We start from the raw sequence: 17,943 nt of genomic DNA on the forward strand, positions 1-17,943 counted from the left end.
GAGATTCTTCTTCTAGCGAGCATTATCGGATTTGATTAACTCGAGGGGAAAGAAAACAAACGTTGACTCGATCAAAGAAACACTACGTCCAACTTTCTCCCTTTCTTCGTTTCCGTTTAATTAATTGCGATCCGTGCTCGATCACCATGCCCCCGTTTATTAAACGCGTGAAAACTCGCGTATCACGGGAGAAATGCGCGAAAACACGTTCCTTCGGTTGGAAACCGGTCGGAAACCTCGCCGACACTCGAACAAATCTACTCGCGATCTCCTTTAAGACCACCGTTCCTTCTCGATCTATCCTTTCGTTTTGCATCGTTCTCGGCCCTCTGTCGAGGCCATTCCAAGCCGAAAGGCGTTAATTATAATTAGCAGAGGCGAGATTAGTAATTAACACTTGGGGGTAATCGCGAACGTTGCGTGAAGATACAGCAATCGTGTTTATACCTCTGTGTACCTATGTGTTTGTGTCCGTTCGTTTCTCTCTTTTTCTCTCTCTTTGTCCGTTTGCTCGCTCGCTCTCTCGCTCCTCTTTGTACGATTGTGCGTGTGTGTGTATGTGGCGTGGTGGCTGGTTCATCCGAGTGTGCGAACGCGGATAATAACGCCTGGCTCGAGAAGGTTGGCGAGGCAGGTCGCCCGATTTATAACGCAGATAATAATTGCGGGCCGAACTTAATATTCATGAGCCAATCAGATTTGCTCTCGGGACCGCTCTCCACGGGACTCTTCCAGTCCCTCCGCGGGCCCTTTCTTGAGATTCATTGTTGTACTTGTAGCCGCGACACGCATGAAGGTCGTCGTAAATAATTGTGTTCCCTCCGTGCCCCAATTTTCCAATTTCGTTCTCTTGCTTTGATTCGCAATGGATGGATTTTTGTAATTAGGAAGTCGTTCAAATTTTTATACAGGAGAGAAAACTTGGCGGAAGTAAAGGAGATTTGAAAGATGATCTCTTTGAGATTCTTTTATAGAGAGGAGGAATTTAAAAGATAAATTTTTTTTTCCATGCGGTAGAATTATAAGAAGGAACGTGGGAAGAGAGAGAGAGATTTAAATTCGTGGAGGAGCTTCATAAATAATTTGCTTACGCTGGATTGTTGCGGAGATTCTCATTGTCTTATCATTTTTAAAGAGTAGCGTTAAAAGTTTCCTCCATTAAGAAGGAAAAAGAAGTGATCCTTTAATAGTATTACTATCCGAGGAGGGAAAATAAATTACGAAATATTTCCACTTTTCAATTCTATTCGAATAAAAAGAAAAACGAAATGTCTTCTCATTAAAGGAAAATAATCTCGAAAATTTAACAAAAATATTTCCATATCGAGGAATAATGATACGAAAATATCGAGCGAAGATAAAAAACGAAAAGCAAGGAATAAAGGGAATGAACAATTTCGAAAAAAATATTTCCATTTTCCTAATCGAACTGAAAACGACTGGATGGAATACAACAGCGATATAAAAGGAGAACAAAGGGAGGAGAGAGAGAGCTTGGATCGTTCCCCGATGGAGATCGGTTTCAAACTCATTCGTATGCGGGCCGAAAAGCCCTAAGACGTAACGTACGCGTTTCGTTAAAGCGGCACGGGCACCGAGGGAATTATGCACAATTAACGTCAGTCAACTATACTTATGTTACCGTCGCGTCGCCCGATACTTTATATACACCGTAGTGAATTCCACGAATTTTATCGTACACGGTGTATACATCTTCCATAATCATATACGACGACGTTGGCTCTTAAACGTTGGCCGAGGATAGGAGAATCCTTGGGACGAAATTAACGACGGCTACCCGGCAACGTGATGGATCTCTCGATCCGATGTACACACACACATATATATATATATATATATATATATATACCTTCACCCGATTATTGACCATTCGTATCCCAGTTGTTCCATTGTAATTCGACCTGTGCATAACGGCGATTAACTGCCGGCATGCATCAAACCGTTTCGTGCATCGGGTTAAAGTGACTCATCAGTAGGGAATCGGGGTGCATCGATGCACCCGACCTCTTACGTTCGAATCCTCGTTAATATCGTACGCCGTGAATCCAATCAACCGGCATAATAACCGTTTCGTCGTATCCGACAATTCGTCCTGGATCGCGCCGTCACAACGTCTTGCTAGTTTCATGGTTATTTCGTTGGATACTTCCATCTTGGAAAGGAATCGTAGGAATTTTAATGGAACTGTGGATATTTTTTTAAATAGTTTTCAATATCAAATAAATCGAGATAGACGGAACAGAATTAATTGAAAAGCCTAAGGTAAGGCTTGTGCGTTTCTTTACTTATTTTTTTCTTCTTCTTCTTCTCCTTCTTCTTTCTCTCCTTTCTTTTTTTTTTCTTCCATTACTTCGCTTCATGTCGGGTTCGACAAACATTCTGTCATTCTTTTCCTCGGATCGCGTTCCTCTAAACTTATGAAGTTAGTTACGGTACGTGCTCGTTTTCTATTCGTATCTCTTAATCGTTCGAGCGATTCGAACTTGAAACTCAAGCAGAGTTAAGATAAAATTACGCTCGATTTAAATTTGAATTCGAAGAAAATCCTTTTTATATTTATCGTATAATCGGATGGGGAGAAAAATTATTATCCAACGTTTACTCTTTTCGGGGAAAAAATGAATTAATAGTCTCCCCTATCTTGTGTTCTGCGGTTCATCGTTCCAATCCTTTCTTCCCATTTCCCTCGGCGGAACGTTTACGTGGATTCACGCAACGCAATTCGTCTCTGGCGCGTTCCTGCCATCCGAAATCGTCGACTGTCCTGCCATTCATCTTGCCGGTTTCCCCTTGAACGGTGGAAAATCGAGGGTGACAGGACGATTGCGCGTAACGGCGCTCGTCGGGGAGGGGGAGGAGAGGGCGAGGCGGGCATAAGTTGGACCATTCGAAACACGGCGCGGCCACATTTTTTCCTGGCGGCCACGCGCGAAATTAATAACCACAATGAAGGGACTGAATTATTCGCGGCCGGTCGCGCCGCTCGGGGAAAAAGTGTCGTCATTTGCACCGCGCGGATGACGTTTTAATCGCGCGCGACTCTCGGATTCCGAGTTTTCAACCTCCTTCTCTGTAAAAAAAAGAGAGAGAGAGAAAAAAGGATTTAACGCGAAAACTTAAAAAAAAAAAAAAAAAGAAGAAAAAAGGAAAAAATTGAACAAGAGAGGGTATGGGAGCAGGGGACGCAGGCGGGGGGATAGGAGAGAAACAAAAATAACGGGTTTCGAACGGAATAAAAGAAAAGCGTGGTCATTGGGACGAAAGAGAAAAGACAAAGAGAGAGATGGGAGAAAAATATGGCGACGATTTTTGCAGGCGGAGGAACAAGCCGCGCGTTTCGAATTTCGACGTTGGGACACGGGCGCGGGGACACGGTTGGCGGAGCAGTTTGGCGGTGGACGCGGCGTTCCGAAATGGCCGGAAGCCCCGGGTGTTTGTAAGTTTCGGCTAATAGAAAAAAATGACGAGGTGCCGGGTGTACCCCCCCGTGTCCATTTCCAGCCATTATTTTTATTCCGGTGCGTTTTACCGGAATGGCCGCGCGCGCTCCGCCAGACTAGCTACCTACCTACCTACCTACCTACCTATCTACCTACCAACACCGCCATCTATACATACATATATATATATATATATATATATGAGGTCCGCGATGGCGCGGCTCTATCTCTTTCGTATCCCTCTATCCTCACCATCGCCATCAACGCGGTTCCTCTCTCTTACCATTGCCGCTCGCCCCCATCGTCCACTCTCTGCTCGTTGCTTCCTCTTTTCGTCTCTCTCTCTCTCTCTCTCGCTCTCTCCCTCTCCCCCTTTCCCATCTTCCACCCTTCTCTCGTCCCGTTCCCAACCGGTTCCCTTCACTCGTGTATATGGACGATCGCCGCGCACTTCGATCCGTGTATCTCTGTCTGCCTCGTTCCACCAGATTTACACACTTTTTTTCGCGGCCAACTGTCTGTCATTAGGCGCAGCACGTGGATCGACGTGGGGGAGGGGGCGAGGGGGGCGAGGGAAAGAGTGGCACAATAGCGCGCGCGAACGCGCGACCAGCGGCATCAACGGCGCGCGCGAGGAAAGGGGGGGGGGAAGGGGGCAAGGGGGTCAGTGCCGGCGGTGGACGCGCAGAGGGCGCGCGGCAGGTTGAGGAGGGGGGAGGGGGTGGTTTCGGGGTCCGGGAAATGCATTTAACAAGGACAGATAGTGATTTAATTTTAAAAAATTGACGAAACGGCACACGGGCGGGGCTCCAACACAGCCGGTTTTCCCTCTCTTGCTCTCTCTCCCTCCCTCTCTCTCTCTCCTCCTCCTCCTCCTCCCGTTTTCTCCTTTCCATCCCGCTCTCGCGGTCTCTCCTCGCCGCTCTCCGCGTCCCGCCACGGGGGCATTGATTAACTTTCGACAATGTCAAATCGCCGGCAACGCCGCTCTGCCGACGCCGACTACGGCGATGCAACCTGCGTTTTTTAACTCATTTGTCTGCATTTTCGCCGTATCCGCCCGTCGCCTCCAGCCCCTCTGCCCGCTCCCTCCTCCTCCCCCCTCCCCTCCCCTTTCGATGCCCGTACCCACACGTAGGCGCGCGGCACATGCATACGGACACATGCGTGCAGACGGACAGAGGACGCAGGATCATCGACGGGGGTTGGAGAGGATGCGAGAGGGGGGGAGGGGGCGGCGGTCGAGGAGAGGAGAGGATCGGCACCGCGACCGGTTCGAATAACGCGGACAAATTACTACGACGCTAGTGCATTCGTGGCGTGTCGTGCCTAAGCGATCGTCGTGTTGCCCGATTTTAACCGGCTAACGGCCGGCGATTTTGCAGATTTTTCCCAACAAACGACGCGACCCCCGTTGTCCCAGGAAAGTTATATCCCTCGCTGGGGGAGTATTTTGTTACGTAGCATGCATACCGCCATCCTCGTTTAGTTCGATTTCGCAGATTTTTATACATATACATATATATATATGTACATAGTACACAAGGTACGATAATAGGGAACGTGGAAGTTTTCTATAAATTTTCATAGAAATCGCCGGTTTTCGAGGGAGCCGGGAACGCCGTTGATAGCAGAGAGGCCACGCCAACGGCGGGCCTTCCCTTCCCCCTCTCCCCTCCTTCCCCCTTCCCTCGCATCGATCCATGGTATCGATTTATGGAGGCGATCGGATGGCCGGCGACCGCCTAAATATTTATAGAATAAAAAGGCCGCGCTTATTACTTCCACGGGTTTACCGATATCGCCGCGCCTAAATAACATCAAAGAGCGCGGAAAGTAGCGGCCCGTGTGGAGTGTAAATTATTACGTAGGAAACGAGCGGACGTTCAGAGGCGGACGGGGGAGGAGGGGAGGAGGGGTGGCGGGAGGGATGTATCGCTCGAAAAACCGTGACAGAGAGAATCTAAAAACCGGGCAAGTTCTCCGCGAGAACGATGTGTATAGCCGACCGACTAATGAATTAACGCGCGTGTGGTGTGTCCGCTTTGAAAAAGAGCGGCTGAGGCAATAGGAGGCGGCGGAGGCGGCGGCGGCGGCGGCGGCTTTCACGTAGCCGCGCCTGTGGGAAATAAAGCGCGATGTTGAATTATAGGATGGCAGCGGAGAGCGGCTTTTAATGCTAATTTAATTATTTAAGCTTTTTATAAGTCAATTAACGGGAACGTGGCCCCCGTGTTGTATTATCGCGTCACGTTGGACGACGTGGCCCGGGGAAACTTTTCATCTTTCGACGTTTCGAAAGTTCGATTTTAAACATTGGCCGTGTGTTTACTTACAGATACTCGTGCGTGGATGAGAGAAAGATACATGCAACTATGAAATGGTAATAGGATGGGGAAAGTTTCTTGAAAACTTCCTACTCTCGATCGGGAATTGTTACGACTTTCGTGACCGGTTGAATTTGCTCGGGTGAACACCTTCTCCTGTTGGTAGAAACGGAGAATAAATGGATCAGGCTCGATCTTGCTGCGTTAGTTGGGAAAATTCGTTTATGGATTCGTAAGTTTCGATTATTAAAATGTGGAAAGCGAAAAATGTGTGGGAGAACGTTCGATTTTCCTGTTTCTAAGTAGATCGAAAATGACGTTTCTTCTTTCGATAAAACGCGATCGATTCTTATCTCGTAATCCCCGTGAAATTTAATTCCATATTTAATTCCCGAGACTTCCTTTATTATAGATGTAGGAATTTTAAATATTATCTACAAATTCGCCACTCGTAAAATTCATCACTCTGTTAACTGGATTTGCATCTCGCTGTCAGTTCCCCTTCGTATTTTCCCTCCGTTCCAACCCATCCCATTTCCCCCCATCCCCATCTCTTTACCGTCTTCCCCTTATTTACCACTTATTTATCGCGAGTCGTATCCATCCTTCCACAAAACTTTTTTACACACACTTTGTATCGGGCCGACGATCGCGCTGCAGCGTTAATTGAACGAGAAAAAGCGGCGCGTTACTCTCCCCGTTTGAACGAGTATCACAATATGTATCTGCTTTATTGCATAGCGAAAAACCTTCCAGCAGTGGAAGATCACCGTCTCCCGTTCGCGATTTCGATTCGATTTGGAAACGTTCTCGCTTCGCGTCGAAAGTTTCCAAACTACACGAGCTTCCACGAGTTCGATTCGCCACATACCGAAAATGGCGAACGTCTACCTAGGCGACGGTCGGTCCGAATTATAATAAGTTATTAAGTCCAGCCTGAGGAATCTTAGGGTGGGTCGAGGCGAGGTGGTGGCAACGAGATACCCAACGACGTTGGCAAAAGGTCGACGATACCGATGAAGGGGGGAGGGGGGAGGGAGGGATGTTGGTTCGAGGATGATTAAACCCCCCCGAGACGGTAATTTTTCATGTCCGATCATAAATTACCGGGCTGCGCCTGGGCCCGCATGCGAGGTGTACCAGTGTGTTGCGAGTTACGAGAAAAATTTCAGCCGGTATTATAATTAGCTATGTTAATTATGCATTAATTTATTATCCAGCGCCGCGCGACGTTTTAATTATAATCTTGCCAGGGCCGCGGGGGCAGGTTGAAAAGTAGTTTGGTAGTTTCGAGACCGGAGCTCTCGCCCTTCCATCCACTTCTCTCTCTCTCTCTCTCTGCAGCTATTTACCTTCTTCCTCTTCCCCACGGCCTCACCTTGTTACTCTCTCCTTTTTACGACTACCTTTCCACTCCTCCTTGTCCTTCGCCCGTCTTTCTCTCCGTCTACGAAGATTCTCCTCTGCTCGGACTTTCTTTCTTTTCCTTTCTTCCTTCTCTCTTTCCCTCGCTCTTTGGTCGTCTAATGGTGGCACGATGTTCCTCTTCTTCTATCTCTCCCTCTCTCTTTTTTTTTTCTTTACGACGATCGCGCAAAAATAATTTCATTCGAATGCGCCAAGTTAATTAGGTTCTCCTTCGAGATCTCCAACCGCTTCGCCGACCCGTCGAAGGATCCAGGTATTATTCCCGCCGACTCTTCATTTCGTCAACTACGCTACGGCCAACTTTGACGGATGAAAAGATTCAAGATGCATTTCTACCCGAGGAAATCTTTTCAGAGTTTTTCTTATCCTTAACTACCTCGGTGCTCGTTAATCGATCGTTCGATCGGATGTTTGTTAATTTCGCGGCGACCCTCGTCGATCGTGTTACGCAGAAATGGATTCTGGATATTGGCCCAACTTTGTGCAATTCGCCTCGTTACAGGATGTCGGGATGGTCTGTAAAAATATCGAGTGTATGAATACGTATTTTGAAATGACGAATAATAAATTGTGCAGAGAGGTGATAAACTTAAAGGAAAATATCTTATAGATGCTATTAGCCGAGAAATATTCCCTGCTTGGAATATTAATTGTTATTCCAACTTCATAATGCAAAAATTGTGTTTTAATCAATTTCGAATATCAGATTCGAATTTCTTTATTCGATTAATTTATATCCCCGTCTGTTCCAAAATAGGAAGATATAAAAGTTGAACAAAGATGGGATGAGACTGGGTCACAAGCAATTATTATTAATTGAAATTTCTCGAATCGAGGATAAATTGTATTATAAAACGATTATTCTAATGTATTCTATGTATCTACTAATCAAACGATCTTTTTTAAAAAGACTTTTAGAACTCTAAATATTCAATATCATTTTTATATCGTATCGATTCGTTTCTGGTTAATAAAATAATTTCACAAAATTTTTCATTAAGTATCGATATTAATTTAATACGCGTAAAAGATAAAAAAAGAAAAATTACAAACTTATAAAAATTTTGAAAAAAAAAATAAATAAATAAATAAATTTCGTACAACAGTATCTTATATCATACAAACCACGTAGAATTATTTTATATCTTGGAGACGAAATTAGAAATCAATTCACTTGTAATATTCAACAATCGCATATGCATGTTTTATTTACGAAAAAAAAAAAAAGAAAAATCTTCGAACATCTTCGCGGTTACACTTCTTCGCTTCGAGGATTTCCAATCGTAGTAAAATTGGAGGGGGTGAAACGGGGGGATGAGCGATAGAAAGAGGGGCGAGAGGGATCGGCGGTCCGCGGCCGTGCAAATTGGATTGCAACGTACATAAGTATTCAACAAATGAAAATTGATTTTGATGCGGTGCCATTAATAACCCCCCTCCCTCTCCCCCTCCCTCTCTCCTCCCCACGCCCCCCCCTCCTCGCTTCGCATTGCCGGGCGTCATTTAATGAATGCAAGAACGCCGAAACCGGTAAAGCGGCATAGTGTATTTGTCATATTAGAGAGAAGTCAGGATAGACACAGCCCCGTTAAAAGCACTTTACTGTTTCGCTAATTCCATTTATTAATGCAATAATATGACCAACGGGCCGCTATTTAAATTTTCGCGGCCGGTACGAGGGACACGAGAGGAGGGGGAGGGGAGGGGGAGAGAGGGTTGATGCGTTCCCCGCGATTTCCACGCAAGACTTCCGTCCCACGACCGAATTCCGCTCTGTCTTTTTAATCCTCTTCCCTCTCTCTCTCTCTCTCCCTCTCTCTCTTGTTTCATCCTCGATGGTACATCGACGGCTACAGGAGGGAGTGGAAGTGCTTTCATCGCGCGTTTCGCGCGTTTATCAACCGGATACGTCTGATCGATCGAATAGATGGAATAATGCGGATGATACAACGTTGCTCGCTTAACCGCGACGCGTGCACGCGATGCGTATGGGTAATTTAATTGGTCGCGCCTACGTGGCTCTGTCGCTGGACGTCATGGACGGGGATGGTTTCGGTCTTCGTCGACAAGGTACAAGGACGGTTTACGAGGAGGTGAGTACGCGAGTACGCGGGTGTTGCGTCCGTTGTTAATTGGCTGTGTCGCCCGTGCATTTCTTGCCTCTCGTGCAAATCGAAATCCTCGACCCCCCTCTGTTTACATTCTTTTTCGTGTATGACAACTTCGCGTATACACCCGAATCTATTAAGATTATTCTTTCACTTTGAAAAAGAATAAATAAATGTCGCATTGGAAAAGCGACGAAAACGAAAAATTCGCACGCGCGTAGTTGTCCTCGTTCAAGTTTGGCGCATTCATCGCCAAAAAACCGATGAAGGGAAGGAAGAAAAACAGGTGGGTGTCGGGGGTGGGTGTCCTCCGACAGCGCCGGCCGAAACAATGCGGTTCTTTCCCAGTTTATCAGCTATTTTTCGAGGGGATGGGCCGCGGACGGGGGGGAGGACGCGGAGTGGGGCACGCACGATATTTAATTTTCGTCCTGTTCCTGCGTAATAACCGGTTGCGTCAGTACTCGAAGCGACGTGAATCCGATTTGCACCGAGTATCACGACAAAGCGCATCCCCGGGGGCAGGGTCGAGTCTACGGTTAGTGAGAGTGAGAGAGAGAGAGAGAGAGAGAGAGAGAGAGAGGAGAGCTTCGAGGATAATAACGATTTGAGTAGTCGGGACATAATGCTAATTCGCAATTTGCAATTCTTTTTACGCCACCCCACCCACCTTGGCAACCACCACCACGGTACACGAGCCCCTTGAAAGCCAACGTCTCGTGGCCTGGTCCACGGATGGGGGGAGGGGGGCATCCATTGGATTTCTTACTAACTATAACACCCGTACGACGCCTCTTGATTACAAATTGCTTATTATGCCGTGGCGAGGAGTGGTGGGCGCACCCCTGCGCACGTATACCGATATTCGGATGGTCTGACCGTAATTTTCGATGCATAATTTATAGTCGATTTAATGAGCCGCGAAAAAGGAGTAAAGGGCCGCGGGGACTATTTTTAATTATCCGGCGGACGAGAGAGGGGCGGGTCTCCCGATCACCATCCCCTCTTTTCTCTTGCGCGCCTTCTCTCCCTCCCCTCCTCCCACCCATCCTCCTCTCCAGCTTCTCGTCCCGCGCTTCCAATGCCGCACGTTTTTTTATCCTTCTTCGTTGTTGCGATTTCTTCGTCCTCCCCCTCCCCCCGCGACCTCCTCCTCGATCGACGATACTTTATTACCGGGCTGCTGGTGCAGTTCTTCTCGACTCGAGTTTCTTTCGCCCTCTTTCTTTCGCCGGGGGAGAAACGAGAAGATTGATATGTTTGATACAAATCGTACACAGGAATGGTACGATCCCAAGTCGTTTCGGGAACGGTGTCGCAAAGATTTAACCGATGGATACCTGATTTTAAAAAAAGGGATGGTGGATTAATAGATAATTTACGTAATTGTTACGTAACAACGTTTACAATTCGTGAATTAAAACACGTATTAAAATTTAAAATAAAATTTAAAATAATGATATCGAAATAGAATTACAATGGAATAGAATAGAATAAATATATTAAGAAAGAAGTAAAGAATACAAGGAGAAATGGATAATTTATTTATATCTGCAATCTTGTTTTGTAAGTAACAAAATGGAAATATTATGTAGAAATATTTTTAAAAAATTTTGTTTCATTAATCTATAAAAGATAATTATCTATAAAAGATAAATTCGTTGATATTCAAAAAGTTTTTAAAAAAAGGGAAACAATTTACTTGTAAAAATATCCAATCTCTATTAACAATTAATATTAAATAAATATAATGGCAATAAATCAAATAAAATTTCATTTTAGTATTGGAAAAATGTTTGCTTTCTTAATACTCAGAGATGCGGCAATAATTTAATTATAATAATAATATTTCCAATAATTAATCAACAATCAATAAAATTTAAATAAACCAATAGAAATTTTATTTTATTAAATTTTATTTTAAGGCGTAAAAGGCTTAATAATAAATGAATAGATCGGAAAAGGGTTATCAAGTATATGTGGGTGTTAGCCGATAGCCCTCCTCCACTTTATTCACCTCCGAGTATCGCCTGATTAAATTCTCCTCGATCCGTTCGCCTCGAAATCCAAACGATAAATGGGCTCCGATTTCGACTCGACTTTTCTTATATACAAACTTTGTATACAAACTTTCGAATATCGTCTCGCGCTTTGTAATTATTACTTTTATGTTACAAAAAACTACTTTTCCATTATAACGACACTCAATTTTTATTATTCTATTGTTAATTCATCCTCTCAACAATTTATTATAAATATAATAATTTATCGAATCAAGATAATTTATTACAATTAAATGTCTTTAATAAAATTACCAAATATATTTTTCTACGAATGAAACGATAAATATTCTCGATTATTAAAAATTTTATTTTATTACAATATTATGATTTTTGTGATTAAAGAAGAAAAAAGAAGGAGAAGAAATTATTATTTGATAATTATATAACAAATACGTGCTACAATTCACGATAAAATTCAAAATAATAAATCCTCGCGCAGTTTCTTTCAAAGAACAAACATCCCTTTCCAATTCTTCTTCTCTCGAAACTCTCGATCTTTAAAATTCACCGATAAATTTCAACACAAGCCTGCACACGGATTCCGCGCGCCGTAAATAGCGAGATAAGGGATTAATCTTGATGGCATGCTCGGATAAAAGCCGGGGATCGTTATACGGGGCTCCCATTTTTCCCGCTTCGATTGACCGAATCGACGAGGGATCTTTCCCCGTGCGACACGCGTTTGCGTTTGTCCGTCCGTCCGTCCGTCCCCATCCCCACCCCCCACCCCCACTCCAGTTGAATTCGAATTTGCGCGCGTGTTAAATTTCGATTCGCGAATTTTCGCCGTTGTTTATCGAACAGCGGGGATCCGCCTTCGATCCCCACGAGCATTCCTACCTGTTTGACTTGGCGCGGGGCGACATATTTAAAGTCGTCGTTTGCAAGGCGTGAAAAAAACAAGCGTGCAAATTCCCTTCGTGCAGAGCGTAAAGGGTAAATACCGCGCGCGCATTATGAATTCCCTTTTCGCGGGGCGGCGTTAAACCATCCCCGGATGGCGGGTTTAACGCGCACATGTCATGGATTGTTCTTACGATCCTCGCCAATTAAAACACGCGCGAGTTAAATGTTGGCACGAATTGAGAATGAAATATTTTCATCGAGAGGAGATTCTTTAATTTTCTTTTTTTCTCTCTCTCTCTCTTTTGGAAGTTGGAAAGTATCTTTTTCAAATTTCTTCCCGAGCTTTTCGAGTTTCGGATAGTGTCGATTGGAAAAAGTTCACGTTGAGACGAAAACAAGGAACGTTTCATTGATTCATTTTCTGGATGTTTGGGAGTTTTATATCTCTATTGTTAAGAAAGAAAATTGTTTGTTTGGAAACGGTAAATATAAAAGGAAAATGAAAAACAAATCAGAAAAATAACAATAATAACATATTTTTTTTTTTTTTTTTGCGCGCGAGCACGGAATCGATTAATCTTGAATCGATGAAAATTGAAGAATTGGCGAAGTACATTTGTCGAAAAAAAATATCGAAGATATTGGCGAATACGATTGAAATGAAAACTTATCACGGGTCAGAGAGAAGGAAAAAAACGATATTAAATATTTCGAATTCAATTGATCACGTAAGGGGGTCAACACGTTCATCGATGATTGGATTTTCATTACCCGTTTTACGTATTATATTAACAATTAATTTTCGTGCAAAATATATCTCTCTCTATATATATATAGTGAAACATCGCGCGCGCGCTCCTGTTTTTTTCCCGAAATTTCGTGATGTTTAATTTGCGTCCCGCATCCAGACTCGGAATTACACGCATATCATAAAAGTACGTGTCTATCATAAAAGTATCTCGGGTCAGAGATGTATGCAACGAACGTGTTAAAATTTGCACATTATTCCTGCATTTTATTAAACTATATACAGACATGTCTCGTTTACCGTGATCGTTTAAAAAAGAAGAAAAAAAAAAAAATGTCCTTACCGTTTGATAACACAAGAAACAAAAAAAAAAAAACCAAGAATATTGCGTTACAAATTATCGGGACAATAATTGAAATTGAAAATTATATACATAACACCGTTTCAAGATTCTCTCTTGATAAATATTTTCCCCTAGAAAAAAATATCGAAAATCCATGAACATCCGATAGCTCAAACTCCCACTCCGACGATATTAATAACAGATCTAACAACGATCCATCTCACCCTAATAAATCTTCGAATTTCGAATATCGAAACAAACATGAGAACCCGCCAAATATCCCTCCCTCCCTCCCTCACCCTCCTCGTTGTCCAAGCCTGGAAACGAGCGACGTGCATGACGGAAACGGTTCCGAAAGAAAAATACGGTTTACCGAGTTTCTCCTCCCCTCCTTCTCCTCCCCATTTCCTTTTTTCTCCGCAAACCTCTCCGCAGAGAAATCTCCTCCGTAACAACGCGTACACGTCGCGCGACTAATATACTATACCTAATAACTATTTCCACATCTGGCGGGCAATAACGTCGCGGAAACGAAACGGAACACGTACTACGTGTACCCCTTCCTTCCCTTTTTTTTCCTCCCCGCCACTATTTTTGCAATTCCTCTCGCTTCCTCCGTCAACCGCCCGCTCCTCCGTCGCCTTCTACAACGCCGCGCGTACACACGCGCACGCACACACACGCTCGCGCGTTGGCCGTACCTATCAATCGTGTTCGGGGGGAGGGAGGGGGAGGAGGAGGAGGAGGCGCATTTTTTTCTCCTCCACCACGGGCGGACCTCCGGAACGTGAGGCGGAATGAAAATAGAAGTGCAGTAACGCCGACAAAAAAATGATGGAAGCCCGGGGCCGTGCACCGGCATTTGGACGACCAGGAGGACGGGCCATGGTGACGAGGCGAGGAGAACACGAGGCGAGAGCGGATGCGGGTTACCTATGCTTCGCGAGATCACGCTTTGCGCCTCCCATCCCTTATTTTTCGCGCCAACTTCTTAACGCGATGATCGTTGATCTCCCCGTTGGAAAGGAGAAAATGAGGAAGAGAAGAAATTTGAAAGAAGTCGAGTTTAGAAGATGGATTAATAAGGTGTAGATTGCAATGACTTTCGAACTTTCTTAACTTGTTGATGTTTCGTCCACGAGGTCATCTAACATTCGATAAAATTGAATATATTACAAGTACTTCGATTATTCGAGGACATTTCTCCTTTCACCCACAATAACAGAAGGAATCGAATGGAGAAAGATATATATTCCTCCAATTTCTTTTTCTTTTCCTGGAGAAAGAAGCAAGTCGATGAACCGATTCGAATCATCGATCACCTTGCGGCCCGTGCCGCGAGTTCGTAAAAACGTTTCCCGCCTGGGGAACGTCTGTCACGGGTCCATTCTCCCGCGTACAGGTGCGAGCGGAGAGAAAAGGCGAAAAGGGGGAGAAACGGAGAAAGAAAAATAGAAGTCGTTAACGTTTGGAACAGAAGTTTCAGGAAAAGACATAAAGCGGCGGTGTACGGCACGCGTCCACGCGAAACGATTCAACCCCCTACGGTATCGCTTTCTTTCGCTCAAATTCACACGCCCCTCGCAGGCTGTTGCTGCAAGAACACACCGTTTCCACGCGCGTCGCCTGTTTTAACGGCAAATGCGTTTGTCCCGATGCATCAACCACTTCTGTCCACCGATCCATCCTCGCCCACACCCCCTTCCGTTCCATCCTTCTCCTCGCCCCATCCTCCTCGTCCAACCAGCCGACTTGTTTTCCCGGCACGAGCATAGTGGTACAATAGTGGAAGAGGGCCGCGTGTCCGGCCGCGGAGATGAGAGTAACTGGCATCGGGCTGCATCGTTCCTCCACCTCCTTCAACCCATCCCCATCCCCCTGTGGATTTCCTCCCCCTCCTCTGTCCTCCGCTTCGTGCCATGGCCGCGTCACTCTCTCTCCCTCCGCGTGCTTTTTTAATGCTAAATGTAGCCTTTTGTTTGCACGGGTGTATGGGAGATTCGGGCGAGGCGACCGACCGGCCGGCCGGCGAGGACTTTTTTCAAATGCTAAACGCGCGCTTCGTGCCCACCCATCTCCATGTGCGCCATCAGCTACGTGTGCCATCTACAGGGTCGCACCGAACGAGAAAGTCGACACATCGGCCCGGGACGCATCCTACTCTTCTTCTTCTTCTTATTAGATTAATAGATTTCATCGATTGATGTTTTTCATTCGAGTTTCAGATTCGGCGAAGGATGAGATTTCTCGTCAGATCTGAATCTTTAAATGAAAAATATTGGAAGATTATTGGAAGATTCTTAAGCGAAAGTGTATATAAATTTTCTTAAAAATATCTCTCCTTACTTAGTTATTTCACAAAGTATAGGAACTTAAACGTTCGTTATATATTGTACAATATAATCAAGTGGATCGAATCTCGCAAGAATCTTCAGATCCCAAATATTAACCGATCTTAATGAAATCGAAACTTGGAGAAGCCAACAAACGGTAACACCATCAACAATTTGCCAAGAAATGCTTTACCGAAATACCTTCCAAGCACCATCCCAAAACGCGATCTTCTTCTTCTTCCTCCTCCTCTCCTCCTCTCTTCCCCCGTTCTCGATATAATACGGCGAATATTACCGATATATGCCGTTTTCCTTATCTCGACCGTGTTTTGTACAAGCGAGGGGATCAAGAAATCGGGGAAATAGGAAAGGGCGATTTGGATTTGCTGTTAAGCGTGAATGGAGAAGCCACCGGGTACGTGGAAAGGCTATAATGCCAGCTAGGCATCGGTTCGGTTGTGTGCAGGTCTGTTTTTCGCGCAGCGACCGCCCGCGCTCTTCTTTTGTGCCGCCCGTTATTGGTATTGGTTAGTGTCCATTTCATCCGCGAGTCGGCGCTGGTGTGTGAGGGTGTAATATTTTTTACTCTTTCCGAACAGCCACCCCTACACCCGGACCCCCTTCGCCGCTCGCCGTTAGCCCGAGTCACGGACCGGGATGAGAGGAGGGGGGTGGGGAGGAGGGTTAGCCCCCTCGCCCCTTGCCCCCGAAATGGCTCCACGAAAGCGTCGCATTCGTATGCGTGGCTTCGATGGGTATTGATATATTATTCCCAATAGTTGGCGCTCCTTCTCCCTTCCTCTCTTTGCACTCGGCCAGGCGCCCTCCTCTTCCAATCCAACCCCTCTTCCTTCGACCAATTCATCCGCCCTCTCGCTTCGCCTCTCTCTCTCTCTTCCTTCCTCTCTCTCTCTCTTTTTTTTGGTCAGCACTCCGCGTTTTTTTCAATTATAATTCTTTTTCGTATCCAATCAATCATTAGTATTTCCATTGTCCTTCGGTATTTTCATTTGGCGTCGCGTTTCGAGCGAGACGGGACGAGGGCGATGGCGCGCGAGATGAACGAAGAGGGGGACACTCGATGGACAGAGGGGGGGGGGGGTCGAAGTTTCGACGACGGGGCAAAGGGGGTTTCGGTCGGTTGGTTGTTTCAGCTAGCCCGTTTTCCGTGGCCCCCTTCTCGCGGCTCGCCATCCTACGAGCCGTACACGTACGTTCCTGGTATAACGATGGCGTCGTCAGCGACGATTCGTTAATGCGATTGAATATTAATTCTCACTTTGTCGACGCCTCTCCACTTTTCCCCGTTATTTCTTCTTTTTCGTTTCTTTCTCTTTTTTTTTCTTTTTTCTTTTTCTTTTCCTTCTTCCTTCCTTCCTTCCTTTCTTTCTTCCTTTCTCGGCCCATCTGTCCTCCTCCTTTCTTCTTTCCTCTTCTTTTCTCCTCTCTCTTACGCCTTTCCTCCTCTCTCTCTCTCTCTCTCTTTCTCTCTGTCTCTCTTTCACTCGATTCGTCCCTGTTCGATCCTCCCTTTCACCCTTCCCTGCTGCTTTCTGCACGCGATGCGGACTCGTCCGCCGCCGGACGAACACCGCGGATGACGTATACCCGTCACCGCTGACACATCTCATTGACGGGTGAAATAATAGATGGCTCGCTTCCTCGGACCGCTATAGCCCCGCGTTAACGATGTATGCAATCCTTTTTTGTCTATCGAACAACGTTAATACCCGCGCTAAGGACCCGGGAAAATGTTTGATACGATGATGATCAAGAGGCGGAGATAGGGGAGGGTGGACATCCGGATGAACCGATGGAAGATAAACTTGCACGTTTCGCGCGGATTTTCGCGCGAGCGTGGGCGGTGGAAGAGTCTAACGTGCGATTTGTCGTGAAATATTACGGCCCCTCGTCGGAGAAATATGCGGTACTGTTTGGTGAAAAATGTGATCGTATGGCTGGGAAGATTTAAGGGTGAAATAATAATCCCGTTCGGTAAAATCGGTATCGGGGGTACTGTGCTTTAAACTAATATTTAGACTGTTTTAAAACTTTGTTTTAAAATCAATTCGCAAAGTTATCAACTTTTTTTTCCGACTTCGGTTTTCGAATTTCGTGATACTAATTTTTTTAAATATAACAGAATTTTTTTAAAATCGAAGTATAGATAGATTAGGAAATTTGAATTATTTGTTCGAGATGAGACTCAATTTAATTTTTTAAAAAGTTTTCTAAAAAGTCTCTTTCGAAACCAGGAATGCTCTATCCACGAGTATTCTATCTTCA

This window comes from Apis mellifera, linkage group LG13, assembly GCF_003254395.2.
Source record: "Apis mellifera strain DH4 linkage group LG13, Amel_HAv3.1, whole genome shotgun sequence".
Taxonomy (NCBI): domain Eukaryota; kingdom Metazoa; phylum Arthropoda; class Insecta; order Hymenoptera; family Apidae; genus Apis; species Apis mellifera.